Below are 13,206 nucleotides of genomic sequence, written 5' to 3'. Positions count from 1 at the left end.
AAGTGGAGGGAATTTTATTATTGTTAACTAAAGATACTTCCAAGAGGCAAGGCATTTTTCATGAAGCAAATTCTTGTGGGCCGAGTCATGCACAAGCAAATATAGCCATTTGGATTTGAATGTTGTTATAATGAAAAACACTCTTTGATTATTTCCTTAAGAACTGGGTTTATTTGGTTTTAATGACTTTATTACATTCCCACAAAATAAACAATGCTTTGTCCAACATTTCCTGAACTCCCTAAACGTTATATAAACGCTTTGTAGGGGGGGTAGTATTATAATTACAACTAGTGTGTATGATTTAATTGAGTGTATTTCCTTAGAATTTGTATACTACGCAGATTAAAAATTTTTGCTGTGATTGTTCATTAATTGCATGATACTTGAGTGTACTAGATAAAAGTTGCATTAATTACCCTGCGGAGGATGTTGCCCTTTATATTCCATTAAATATATGGGGGAGATTTGTAAACTAATGGATTGACTGTGTTTTTGTTTGGTGTGTGTGTTGTGATGCACATCCAATCATGAGTTCATAGCCCCACTTTTTGATGAGAGTCCATTATATAAGCTCCTATATAACGTGGTTTCTGATTAACTGAGAGCTTCATAAACCACATTGTAAGTTGTACAAAATTAATGACAAGTTGTATCAGGTCGTGAATGACTCTCATGGCCACTGCTATTTGATGAAGAAAATAAAGTGTATGAATTTACAATAATATTATGGTTCTTTTGGTCTAAAATGTGTTTATTAAGCCGGTCATTAGAATATGTAAAAGATTTGTATTTTGTTCAAATTTCCTCATTGGTAAATGTTATATATTTGCATCATAGACTTCTCAAGCATGACATATTACCCCACACACACCCACACACACACACACACACCACACACACACACACACACACACACACCAGTTATGCATATAGATAATATGTACATATGTATGATATATAAAATAGAGATGTCATTGTTGAATGCTCGCTTTGTTGTCCTAATATAGCCTGAGAATATTGTTCTAAAAGACAAATTCACTAGAAAAACTTAAAATCATTGATTTGGTACTTGTAGGACTAACAAAAATAAAGGTCTATCAAAGCAAAGGCAGACACACAGAATTTATAGGTAAGATAAACTATGACTAACCATGGTCATCATGTGTATCACATTGTCTTTAGCCCTGAGTCTTAAACTATATCCAGTCACGTGTGCGGCTGATATGTGGTATGCATACAGTACTATGCCATGATAGTTGCGACACATGTCTATATAGATTGTATTGATGGTCAATGTGTTATAATAATAATTATCTTCTCTTTCAAATTAGGGCAATAGGTGTGATCACTTCTGTTTGTAAGTTATGATAACCAAATCTTTGATGCCTGGTCTTTTTCTAAATGATTTTCAGACTATTTATCATATCAAATTATCTACAGTATTCACTAATTTGTAATTGCAAACATTTATCACATGAGGCATTGTCTATTTATTCACTATTTTGTAATTGTACAAGAGATAATAATGTTATGTGCTTGTTTGTGTAATGAATTAACGTCATGTGATGTGAACGTGTTGTTTATTCCTTTAGATTAAACAGGGTGTTCTCCTTTCCTTGGTGACAATGAGCGGCTGAAACAATTCAAAATGTCACACTGGCAGAATTTGAATTCCCTGAACCAGATCCAGATGAAGGATATGAAGATATATCAGAATCTGCAAAGGAGTTCGTTTCACAATTACTGATTCACAACCAAAGTGAGAATCTGGGCCTACAAAATATTATAGTCTATTACTGTCTCTACTCTATTCTTTTAGGAGACGATTAACCAGTAATGATGCTTTGAAGCAACAGATGGATAATAGCGTAGATAGAAACTAACTTTTTAATTGTTTTCATATTTTTTTACATGCAGCTTGATATTGTTAGCACTACATCCCGTATTAGTACTGATCGTCTTAAGAAAATGAGAAGGAGAAGAAAACTATTGGTAAGTATGAACACACTTAAGGATATATCAATGTTCTTTGTAATTATAGGCAGCTATCCAATGTTCTTTGTTAGACTTAGTGTGGGCCTCATGCGAAAACTTTTAGGGACACAACAGTTTCAGGAACGCAACCGTTTCAGAGAGGTTATTCTCCCACAGAAAAAACTATGTCTATGCCTCGAAGAGTGTCTGAACCAAAGATGTCTAGTGATGACTTTTCTTCTCCATCACCATCACCTCTCCCTCTCCTTCCTCATTTGGTAGCCTGAGTCCATTGGTCATTAACGAAACATCTGGGTCTTCACCTACAGCTTCTGAGAATTCTCCAGGCTGTACAGAAAATGTGAAGTCTACTAATGGCCATTTGTAAAATTCGAACTAAATGCAAATGTTATCATATTTTTATCTTGACTCTCATATATTCACATACTTATACAGCATGTACATTAATAACTTAATGTGGAATTCATCAATGTCTTTACTTGCTAAATCCTTTTTTAATGATAAACAACTCTTGAGTCAGAATGCAAGGAAATAGACTGGAGTTAATTTGTTACAATATCTAAGTTTGAGGTTTATTATAATATTATCATCATTCAAAATCACATTTTTAGGTGTACTTCACTGGTCAACAGGTTGAATTTAGGTTACTGTAATCACATTATTATTAACATAATATATATTATATAAGACACATATAATAATATATGGGACAGTATGCACGTGAAGTTGAAGAGCTGTAATAATGGGATTTCCTAAATCTGGCAGTTTATTCTTCCCGAGGAAGATCTTTCCAATGCTAAATGTTTATGGATTGAATTGAGGTTTGCTTAGTGAGAGAGGAGGAGATGGAATAGGTAGAGAAAAGGAAGAGAATCAATATCACTTTGAATAGTAGCAGTCTCAATAAACTGTGAGTGTTTTGGTAAAAAACTTTCTATTGTGAGTTGGCTGCTCAGTATCTTTCCTATAATCAAGGTATCCTGCAGTGATTAGGAATAGAACATGAGGAAATGTTTTCATGTTTGTATCCTGAAAGTCAAAGGTGTTACGTCTTCCAAAGTAGGAGACACAGGAACTTCTTGATTAGGTAATGAGGACTCTGGACTATTCTGTAAATGACTAATATCCATATTAGCAACTATTGTAGTTGTAGGTTAACTTACATTCTATGCATAGCAAGTTGCTTTCTCTTCAATGTAGCAATGTGCTCGGTGATTGCAATTCCTTATTCTTCCTAAATGTCTTGCTATTTTCTGAAGCTGTCTTGTATCTTCATAAAAGAACCATTTAGTAACATGTAAAAATGTCAATGGTAACATACTTCTTTCTTAATTTAGATGGTGGCGGAAGTTCCTCAATACACGAAGGCAAATTTGATGAAAGATCAATATCCAGTGCTGCTCTTTTTATTGTCTTATCACCAACTCTTCTGAAAGTTACATGATTCTAGAAAGTACAAAGTTAGTACAATGCTCATTGAACTTATACAAAAGAAAAGTAACGTTATATTGTTATCACATACAATGACGACTTTACAATATTTCTCATTATTTGAATACAAAATATTTTATGTGTCAACAGTAATTATAGACTAATAACCCTAAAATACATAATATTTACAAATTTATACCTGTCTATGTGGCTCAATAATTTCACTCAAACTAGAATAAAGAAGAAGATACAAATCGAATTGTGAATGAGATTTAAAAGATTATAAGCACTGGCTTCCTTTACTACTTGTAGTAACCCACATTCATTTAAGGTAATAATAATGACATTGTTTAGTGCTAAATGTAATTTTAGAACTAATTAAATTAACTATATCAGTCTGAAAACACTGTATATAATATCATATAGTACATTTGTGTTATACATATACCAAGTTTTGTTTGGATGTGGGAGATACTTCTTTGACTCCTTTCCTACTGACTGTTTTGATAATCTGTAATGACAATTTAGACATCTGTATTATAAAATGCACTGATTACTTACTTCACAAAAGGTAAGGTGCTGAAACTTAATTTCATGTTTAATCAGAGCACAGACCAGCTGTGATAATTTTTAATAACTATTAATGATTATTAAATACTAATCAACTACTATTAGTGTCAGTAGGTGTGGTTAAAAGAAGATGGCAGCCTCTACAAGATATATAGTACAGTTGTCTTCACGTTATCTAAGGGTATTTATTAACTACTATTATATGATGTTGCAGTTTTCTTTTCACAGTCTAAATCTCTATCATGGAGTCGATTAGCCAGCACATTAGTGATAGCTGAAACACGACAAACACACTGTCAACTCATTAATTATAGCACAATTAGTGCTGCACGACAATTAGGAGATGTTAGTGTTTTAGTGGTTGGGGAAAGACTGCACACAGGTAAGTGTCTATTACGTAGTTTGTACGGTAATCATCTGCTTGGGCACTGGTGCTGGATGATACTGAACATTCAGCGTTAATATTTTTTTATATCAATCTTTTGGTACTTCCTGTAATATTTGATATTATCTTTTGTCACCAAGAACATATCCAAAATCATTATTAATATATTTACTGGTATATTGTGCTTATTACTTGCCAGTACATTATTTCTTACACCATGAAGACGATAAGTTATATTTTTAATATTATTAATGTTTGGTCCCACCTATTTTATGATAACTTAGAGCTTTGTTTCTATTTGAAGTATAGTAGAATACTGGACTGTCTTTAAAAGTATCAGAGTCATAATATCATCCATCAGAGTCATGTGTTCATTTAAATAGAAAAAGTAAACTTGACAAATGTTAGACAAGTTATTATTATTATTAACCAAATGAAGGACATCTAGTTTGACAGCACTCTGCCAGAAGTAGTGAACAAAATGAATGCTTACAATAAATGCAAGTGAAAACCATAAGTAATCAAACTCAGTTTATAACACAGTTTATATTGTCCATATGCCAGTCAATCTTTTAGAGGAACATTGTATGCAACTTAATTCAACCTGACCCATTAGATGTACCAGGTGGTTCTTACGATTGTTTTGAATTACATGTTATGTATCTGTATACAACATCGTTATAATAACCACACCCCAGACATCTGACATAATTAGTAACTTAATTATTAGTCATAATTAAGACAATTTCATAATTAAATCTTATATGTATAGGTATCAGAACAATTGTCTCAAGCTGAAAGTATTTCCAAACTGTTAATTGCACAGCACAATATTTTTTCATGGATTTCTACCAGGTACTACATGCTATCTTAAGAAAAGACTGTTGTCATTTTTTCCATAGAGGCTATCAACTGCATTAGTTCTTGAGCTCAAAAACAGTTTAATTTCACACACATACTCATTGGAGCTGGTGCTTTTGGAAAAGGTGAGTTACAGTTAGCATGCACTACTTTCATGAATAATTATCTAATCACAGTGGTTAAATTATACAGTTTTATAGTATTGTTAAACTCTGGGTGCCTTTGTGTGGACAAGGGGGTATTACACTCAGTCTGTTTGTTTGTCTATCATCTTGAGCAGGCACTTAAAGCAATTGTTACTTGAAAAGTATTTGTTCTGTCATATTGTATTGTATTGTGCTATTGTAAGCACACTATCTGAAGAGAAAATCTTAAGAAAGCAATAACAAAAACCCAGACCAGACAAAATGCTAGTGTTGGAACTAACTTAGTTGTCACTGAAAGATAAGATAAAAAAACCAATTGACAGTATTTGAGTTTAAAACTTTAGATCAACAGTTATGTTTATTGACCTTGATCCTTGATCATAGTTGGGACTACTATAGTGAATACTAACAAATGACAGTAGTTACAAACATAGTATTGTTTTAAAATCACCATGGTACGTATATATATATATATATATATATATGTATGTATGTATATATATATATATATCTATATATATATATATATATATATATATATATATATATATAGGGGATATTTGTTTTCATTGTACATTACTATCAAAACCAACAGACAAAAGTCAACCACATCTACTGATTAATACATATTGCAGTCTATATACTACAAGCTCTATGATATTGACTAGGGCTAGTCAAAAGGTTTATTGTTCTGTATTTCGCTATATACTTAGCAGCACCTTTTGTCTCTGTAATCTCTCAATATGAGCAAATACACATAGCAGCACCATCTACCATATGATTGGTAAATTTCAAGGGATTTAAAATGCAGACATTTAGGATACAAGTTATGGTAAAGATTAGTTTGTTCCCATATGTTGAAAAAAATGTTCAGCTTATTTTGTTTGGAAATGTGAACTAACTGACAAAAGTTAAATTTTCACAAATAAATTCAATAATTTCACAAATGGGGTAAGTTCATTAGATTACTAGAGGTAAATAGAGAAAGTGACATTTCAATCAGCCCATTGTGGTTATTTGTAGGATTGTAATGGCTTACCATACAGTTAAACATGTCACTTAGTTCATAGAATTCACTGCTTGACTTCACAGATATTATATTTTATACTCATCCATGAAATCTACAAAAAAATTTATACTGTTACCAACCATACAATATTCAATAGAATCTTAGAACAATTTTATTGCCTTTCATGTTTCATATGGTAGGTAGTCCTACATCTGTTTTGGGACATGTGGTAACCATACAGCTATGTCTACTTGCTTCTTTTTGTTCTGTTTGTTAAAATTCAACTGCACACTCTAACTGCAGATGCACGTAGCAACCAATGAATTAATTACCCACTATAGCAAACACTATGCAAACACCATAGACATGAATGATTGATTGTGTATTCAAACTTCTATTGTTTGCTCTGCTTAAAGAATATTCAAAGCACTCATAGAAAGATGTTTACAGTTATAATCTTATTGACTTAATTCTATAACACTATATTCTCAGTTTCTACTTTTAAAAAAGTACAATGATGATATTAGGCCTTGCCCTCTGGAGCTTTTATTTTAGTTTCATTGCACCCTTAATTACAATAATAATAAAGATATATCTTAGTCTTTGTTTCAATTGCTAGAGTCTTATTCCCAGGATAGCAGCCAAACTTGATGAAGCCCCCATATCTGATATCATAGGCATTAATGGAGAGAAGGACTATGTGAGAACAATCTATGCTGGCAATGCTGTCCAAACTATTCGGTCATCAACAAGGTTGATCTAATAACTGTAAGAGGGACTGCCTTTCCTCCTTCAGCCCAAACTGGTGGATCATGTACACCAGAAAATAGTTAGTTGACATATAGAAATGATAGTAATAATGGTAGTACACAGTTGCAAACACAAAGAATACAAATATTATTGTCCTTAGTTAACTAGGATTAGTCTGGCTAGTCATGCTGTACAAGACTATATTGCTTATGTTGAAGGCTTACCATGTGAAGTATATTTTATTTATTAGTAATGTCTTGTAATATATAATAATAAGCATTGTTTTATTTTGTACTAGTGTCATCTCTTGACACAATTTTCTAATGATCTGTCAACGTATGAAGGTCAAGAACTTAGTATCAGTGAGAGACCAGAGCTAACAGCTGCTCGAGTTGTCATATCAGGAGGTTATAAACAGTCTACCAAGTCATATGTGTATTTTCTGACTCAGGTAGAGGAATGAAAAATGGAGAAAATTTTCAGCTTCTGTATGATCTGGCAGACAAACTTGGAGCTGCAGGTGATCTATATATTATATATATATAATATATTGGGTTTTTGCTAGTGGGAGCCTCAAGAGCTGCTGTTGATGCTGGATTTGTACCCAATGACATGCAAGTTGGACAAACAGGAAAAATTGTAGCTCCTGTAAGTTTAAATTGTAGATCAACTATTTTAATATAGTAATATTAATTATTATTTCAAATAATTATGCTGATCATCATTACTTGTGTACTGAGTATGTTGTTGTAAATTACATTGCTAAAGGAACAAAGTTACACTGTAAATCTGGAAAATCAGTGTCTGTATTGTGTATTAAATATTTGTTTGTTTTATTTCATGGTTTGAAGATTATGAACACATAGTTATAAATTATAAAGGTACCATTAAATCAAGTGACAAGGAAAACTTCCTAATCTATGGCAATTATTATGAGGGTGACTAATAAGAGTTAGTGGTTTGGTGTAGCAGAAATATTTGAGATGTTTTCTTTAGTGTCACTTATTATAGTAACATACATTTTTTATTGATTACCCTGACACACTGGACTTGTTTAGGCAACATTGCATTGCATACATACATACATGTATTCATTCACCCATATCTATATATATTATCATTTGAGGTGTTTCCTTAATGTCACCTATTATAGTAACATATTTCTTATTTATTACCTTGACATACCTAGAGTTGTTTAGAAAACATTGTATTGCATATATGTATGTATTCATTCACACATATCTGTATACTATCAGTTTGATAAAGTAAATACATTCTTGACTATCAATGTCCAAACAAACATAGCATTTAGAACGTAATATGGCTTATAAACCATAGGGATAGGAAGGGGGGGCAGGGGGGCTAGCCCCCCCTGATTTGCACTCAAGTCTATGTACACAATAACCTCTCGACTGAAGTGTTAATTTGTGTACATTCACAATCAATCACACATTTTTAGCGAGTTCATGTTACTTCTGTAAAATTAGTGCTATAGCAAAAGTATTAATAGAACAGAATGCACTTTTTTCAACCTTATGCCGACTAAAAAATTACCTATGAAGTACTGGTGACCCAAGAATGACTAAACCTTGTCATGCTGTTACATACCCATAAGGACTGTACTGATAACATAAACTTTTTAGAAATAGCCTAAGAGGTTGTTTCTTTAACGCCAAATTAATTTTTTTGGTCATTTGATGTTTAATAATATAACGCAACTAAATCATAAGGTCAGCCCCCAACTTAAAAGTCATTCCTACCCCTCTGCCTTATAACATAAGAAAAATGTACAGTGTAGCCAATTTCCAATATCTGGCTATACTGCATTAATCATGATAAGTAATCTTTATAATACCACAATGCTGTTGGAATGAATTGATTTTTACATTGAAGACACTACACTTAATTGTTCTTTTATTGGTAGGAACTGTATATTGCAGTTGGTATATCAGGAGCTATTCAACATTTAGCTGGTATGAAAGACAGCAAAGTAAGCCCTCAGTTTTAATACTAGCTTTATTTGAATAGTTTATTGATAGGTAATTGTAGCTAGTAACAAAGATCTGATGCTCCTATTTTCAAGGAAATTCGACTATAAATAGGAATTTTTAGATAGCTTAGTGTCATGCACTATTAATATTGACTATTGCTATTATTATAGTTTTGTAATCTTTGTTCCTGGATTGAAATTGATCCATTCCTACATTTTACCTGTGTGATGACTATGTCCCTAGTTATTGAATATTCTGAAATGAGAATTTTACTTATTGTATAATTTCAAGAAGTTAACAAAATAAGTTGAGGCCCTTAGTATTATGCCTTTAGCTTGTATAGGGTTAGTAGTAACACCAGTGTTGGTCACATGGAATCAAGAACATACTACTTTTGATATTCATTACTTTGTCTGTTTTCACATTGTAAGTAGCAGATTATGGATTGGTTGAAGATCTGTTAAGGTACATATATTCCAATCTGCTTTGATGTCATGGTGTATTTATTATTATTCAGGTTGTTCTGAGTTGAATGAAAAGTTGTAACATTAAGACAAGACAATATCTATAGTTGATTATTATGATTAGTCATAATAGTGTTATGTTGAATATTGCTGTGGTTATTTCTAAAGGCTATTAAACAAATTAACTACAAGTGAGGTGTTTGAGGATGAGAGTAGTAATTGTGTTGTCATTAAATTGGATTTACACGGAGTGCCCTTTAGCTTTGACCCTTAAACAGCGTATACTCGGGTGTGGACCAAGAAAATACTCGTGGGCGGAGAACATAGGCAAAGACTAGGATTGCGTAATATAATTACACCGTCGTCTAGGCACGAGGACTGATTTATAACGACAGTGGGTAATCAAAATCCGGAAAAAAAAGGGTGGTGGCATTTTGTCTCTAGATCTGCTTGGCAATTCACAAAAGAAACGCAAAATGTTGTCCTGCAGGAAGCTTTGAGGAGAATCACAGGCGCTTTCTTACGATGCAAAGGATATTCGACTTGGGTAAAACTTAAGATCCACCCAGTTGAAATTCGTTTGAATAATCCATTAAGTCCAAAACGTTATGGGGGGGGGGGCCCTCGTTTTGGAGGTATAGCTACTATGATGAGACGCCTTACAAGAAAGTGATCCTGAAGGATTAGATGTTTGTTTTGTCGGAATACCATTAGACACCGGTACTTCGTTTAGATCAGGAACGCGACACGGACCAAGAATGATACGACACGAGTCTTCAATACTCAATCGTTTACATTCATTCCACCGGAGAGCAGCACCCATTTGAGTCTCTCAAAGTTGCTGATATTGGAGATGTTCCTGTGAAACTTATAATCTTCCAAAGAGTCTAAATATCATTACTGATTTTTACAGGAAGATTTTAAGAGCAGGGTGTGTTCACTAGGATTAGGTGGAGACCATACTACTTACGCTGGTATCTTGAGAGCTGTCTGTGAGAAAAATTGGTCCAGTGGGGTATGATTCAAATAGATGCTCATACTTGATTACACAAGACACCATGTTTGGAGAGAAGATTGCTCATGGAACACACCATTGAAGAGACCCGGCCCTCTCCCCTTCCGAGCAGTTACCCCCCTCGTGGATGCCACCCAAGAGGGAGCTACCTTCGACCTTTATTTTATTTTTTTATATGATCCAAAGTATGTGGTACAAATTGGATTACGAGGATCAGGATATGGACCTGATGACTATAAATGGCCCAAAGAACAGGTATGAAATCTACAGTCCATTCTAGTAACTTGCTGTTGCTTGTCTATGAATCCTGCTATATGAATTTATTTCTCATAATATAGGGCTTTCAGATGATTTTGGCTCAAGATTGCTGGTACAAGTCATTAACTCCTTGATGGACTCCATTAAAAGGAGAATAGGTAGAGATAGACCAGTCACTATCTTACCTTTGAGATATGATGGCATTGATCAGCTTTTTGCCAGGAATCAGGTAATGCTTTTTGTTAAAACTAAAATATTAATAAAAATAGCCATTTTGGAAAGCATATAGATATACATTTGGTAGGAAACATTGTAAAGTTACATATAATTATATACAGCCCTGTTGCTAATTTCTTTTGTAAAATTTAATGTTCTATATGCCCTGCCAGTGACACCAGAGGTGCACTTCTTGTTACTCTTGTTTTAAGTGTATTCTTGTGATTGTTCGTATTAACGACCTCTCTAATCAAGGCATATTTGGCATGTGCCTGTTTCTTCAATTTAAATTTCCAGCATATCATTTATCTTGTCATGTGATTCTTATATATTTTATTATTCATTCTCTCTTTATGAAACTGACTTAGCTCTTCATGCATGCAATTGAAGTAGTTCTATGATTTAGTGCAGTTTTAACAACCATAGCTCATTTGTTGTTGAAATTGCTGTTGAAAAGAATTAGGCAGAACCTCGCCGCATAACTAAGGTTTAATTCACTAAATGTTTGCTATTGTGAATTGAACAAATTTTAATAATTTTAGCTATAGAATAATGTTTTATTTTGCAATCGCAACAAGTTTTTATGCCATTTTGTTCATTATTGTGATTTGATTGAAGCTTGACAGCAGTAGTTTGACAAGGTTAAAAACTTCCAGCTGTACTTTCTGAAAAAGAAAGCTAGTCACACGTGTGGACAAACATTTAAAAATTCTTATACCTGTTTTGATTTTATGTTTTGTTTGTAATGCTATAGCTTATCAATTACCATAGCATTTAAATCAGTAATGTGATATGTGTCCATTTTCATGTTTCCAACTTCTCAGCACTTTGAAGTGGTAAGGTTGATAAGCCATCTATTTACAATGTTTTGTCCTTACTCTAAGTTCTTTGCCAGATTAATAGATACTGTAATCTTATCGAAAAGAGTGTAAAATCCAGGTGCATAACTCATATTAATAACTTTTGTTTTGTCCAATGAATTTCAAGTTATCAATATGACCGTACCTTGTTCATGTGATGCGGCGAGGGTTTAAAACATAACTTATCAGGAGTGTATGAATGTGCTCCTGCTGTTATATATGTGATTTAGACAAGTGACAAGATTATCATACCTCACTATGAAAGATAAATGGGATATACAATAAAGAGAAGCCTTCAGGAATCAGCACTTGCAAACGTTTATATTCTCATCAACGAACAAGACTAAAATAACCATACTTTGCTATGTCTCAGACCATAAATTCTGATATTGATCTATATGCAGATTAGTGACTTTCTATACTTGTATACATTGTTTAATAGAATAAGTGACGAATACAGAACATAACGCAAAATCTTGGACAGCATGATCTGGAAATGCTGTCAGGCAAAATGTAATCATGATCACCAAATTAATTAAACATGATATTTCTTTTCAAAACTGTTCAAAAATAGAAGAGCGTATACATAAATTTTCTGTCATATTCTGGGATCTTAGGTATAGATATTTAATGTTTACCCAAATTTTTTCATCGTTTAGTGAGGGTATGTAGTATTTCGGCTCATCAACTCTATTGTTGCCAACATATATAATTATGCTGAAATACATTTTAGAACATCAATGGAAAGGAGGCCATGAGAGGAGATTTATATCAACATAATGGACATAACAAGTCTCTTTTCGGAAAGTTTGAAGCAGTGCATGCATATATTATTTTGTTAGATTAGAGCTTTGATGATGATGTAAGTTGCCAGACTAGAGCTTCCTTTGAAGCATGCAGTATATTAATTGCTAAGTAGTCTATGATAGAAGCTTACAGATCGTTACTGAAAAATATATTAGTTTATAGAGCCTCCGAAATTCAGTGAAGAATTAATCATTTCATTAAGTATTGCTGTGTAAAAGCAGAAGAATTTCATGATCTCCAAAGGAACAGACAATAATTACTAATACATCTTATATAGTGACTGTATAAAGTAATTTTATTATTATTATTTGCAGAGCATTTTTATCTAAGTTGTATATTAGTACTATATAGTTGGGGCAAGTCAGGTCCCCCTACATCAGTGGTTGTCTTCTATCTCGCTGTAACTGCCTTAAACATGTGCATATGCAAATTTGCTAAGGCTTGC

General features: G+C 33.1%; 1 pseudogene; it reads left to right on the top strand.

The window, feature by feature from the left end:
- The first annotated feature begins 1,651 nt into the window (after window positions 1-1,651).
- Window positions 1,652-13,206, top strand: part of LOC121392839 — an 11,680-nt pseudogene continuing 125 nt past the window's right edge.

Source organism: Gigantopelta aegis, unplaced genomic scaffold (genome assembly GCF_016097555.1).
Source record: "Gigantopelta aegis isolate Gae_Host unplaced genomic scaffold, Gae_host_genome ctg4653_pilon_pilon:::debris, whole genome shotgun sequence".
NCBI classification, from domain to species: Eukaryota; Metazoa; Mollusca; class Gastropoda; order Neomphalida; family Peltospiridae; genus Gigantopelta; species Gigantopelta aegis.
The sequence above is the reverse complement of the archived record's forward strand: the minus strand, read 5'-3'. Positions and strand labels throughout refer to the sequence as shown.